Source organism: Montipora capricornis, chromosome 10 (assembly GCF_036669925.1).
Source record: "Montipora capricornis isolate CH-2021 chromosome 10, ASM3666992v2, whole genome shotgun sequence".
Lineage (NCBI taxonomy): Eukaryota > Metazoa > Cnidaria > Anthozoa > Scleractinia > Acroporidae > Montipora > Montipora capricornis.
The window spans coordinates 36464762-36467261 of record NC_090892.1 but is presented as its reverse complement, the minus strand read 5'-3'; the positions used below and the strand labels follow the sequence as shown (position 1 = coordinate 36467261).

Sequence of the window (2500 nt, the reverse complement as noted above, 5' to 3'; positions counted from 1 at the left end):
ATTTCAATCCTACCAATAATAAGTAAAGTTTTCGAGAAAGACGTTTTTCAACAGCTTTATCACTATCTGAAAGTCAATTCTGTTCCCTCTAAATTCCCGTCTGGTTTCCGCCCTCTCCACTCGACTGTCTCGGCGTTGATTCAAATGTGCGATGATTGGTCTGATAATATGGATAAGGGAAATTTGACAGGTGTCGTTTTTCTTAATATTCGTAAGGCATTCGACCCTGTTGATCATTCGATTTTACTAGAGAAAGTTAAGTTTTATGGAGTCGCTGATAGAGAATTCATGTGGTTCAAGTCTTATCTTACTGCCCGACAACAAAAATGTTTAATAAATGGATACTTATATTCTCAAAGTAATTTACTCTGTGGAGTTCCCCAAGGCTCTATTCTTGGCCCTCTCCTTTTCCTTTTCCTTATCTACACAAATGATTTACCAAATTGTTTAAAATTCACTCCCTCCTCTTTATATGCCGACGATACTCAAATCTTTACCTCTAGTTTTGATAATGGTGCACTTGCCAATAATATAAATTCTGATTTAAAAAATATAAGCGACTGGCTCACTGTTAATAAGCTCCAATTCCACCCTGAAATTAAGTTAATGGTTGTTGGGTCAACATATAATTTGAATACTAAATCTGGAGATTTATCTAATGTAATCTCCATTGATAATAATTTGGTTTCACGCGTACGCTCTAAAAAATGTTTGGGATTCCTACTAGATGAAAAGTTTACATTTGAAACTCATATTGAGTATATATGTAAAAAGGCATGTGCTGGCATAGGAGCTTTGAGAAGAATTAAGCCTTTGTCTCCCTCTGCACTCTCGTAACTTTATACAGATCACTCATTCAACCTTATTTTGATCACTGCTCACCCCTGTGGGATACATGTGGTAAGCAACTGGAAGATAAATTACAAAAAATTCAAAATCGTGCGGGAAGGGTTATTACACAGGATGGTAAAGGGTATTTTCGTGACTCGTGATGGGCCCTTTTTTTTTTTCCCGTGAAATGTGAAATGGTTTATATTTCCTCGTGAATCATGATTTCCATAGTAGCCGTGAAGCGTGATTTTGCAAAATTATTTTCCGTGAAACGAGAAATAATTGTTTAATTCGCCGTGAACCGTGATTTTCAGCATGTCGTTATTTTCGACAACCGTTATTACGTAATAAATGATGTTGCGTGACCATTCATCCTCTGTTTCGTCTATTTCGACCATGATGGCAGAAGCGCATCAAGTCCATCAACGCGATGTCCGAGATGACCAAAATGTGACTGTGTTAATGAGTTTTTTTTTCTAAACGAAGGTAACAAAAAAATATTGATTCACAAGGAGAAATCCCGTTTTCCGTTTTCAGCCACAGCCCATAGAGATTTCGAAATCTTAAAGAAAGCTGAGTTAGATTTTTGTGGCGTGCAATCTTTATCTGAAGCCAAAGGCCTTGGAAGAAGCATTGACTGCTCGTTTATGAGAACCGTCCGTTCTGGAACTGTGGAAAGTTTTGTATTCGTACCCAGAAACAATGGGAAAATGAAATGGCTCTTCTTCAGGAACGCAACAGTATTTTGCAAGGTATGTTAGTACTTTGAATTATTCGTCTTTGCATTATAAACTATTTACGCTTACTGCTTGCTGTCGGTCATCCTAGTAATAATGGCTTCTGCATGCATTTACGAGCATATCGACAGAACAATGTAGATCAATGTAAGCTATTGCAGAAAAACCTTTGAGTGATTTTAAAGGTAAATATCTTTAAATCGAGATTTTCAATTTATTTAGTTGACCGGAGCCTGAGACAGCGAGCGCGATGACATTCATGACAGGCGTCGGTCATTGCAGACGCTTTGACTCATTCAGCGATTTTGCGTGATCCAGCACTAATGTTTAGTCTCTTTATACTCTAAAATAATAAAACAAAATGGCTGGAGATTCTTAGCCTAATTAGTCTTTTCCCGCTTCTTTGATTCACAGTGGATGTTGTTCCCAGAGTGGTTACATTTGCAAAACACACCCCCGTCATTCAATTAGTCGTAAACAGTGAGCCTTGAACTCCCACATCCGAGGAACGAAGAGAAGAAAAGTGGATCACTGATAAAAGGTACCAATTACACTTATTCTATACTTTACTGTTCGTTGCCAGTAATGGAAGAGCATAGCACATGGCTTTATTTAATTTTCCATCATTCTGTTATCTTCTTGTTTAGGTCTTGCACATTTGGGAGGTACTGTTTTGGTGAAAGAAAATGAAGTGCGATGTGGAATTTGTAAACAAGCGAAGAAACTAGCAATGGACAGAAGTGCACATAAAATAGTAAAGTACTTCAAAGAAAGTAAGTCAAGTCAGTAAACGCCGTCTGATGGAATGCAAATTTTCATTAATTTATTTGCCCAGTTCGTTTTCAAAAACACTTTGTTACCATTATGAAATGTTTGCATCCTGCATTTCTAACTATCTTTAACATCTTAACTTAATGGTTAGAAAACTAAAA

General features: G+C 37.0%; 1 pseudogene; it reads left to right on the top strand.

The window, feature by feature from the left end:
* The window catches only part of LOC138020755 (uncharacterized), a 90883-nt pseudogene extending 88824 nt beyond the window's left edge, over positions 1-2059 (top strand).
* The last annotated feature ends 441 nt before the right edge of the window (positions 2060-2500 follow it).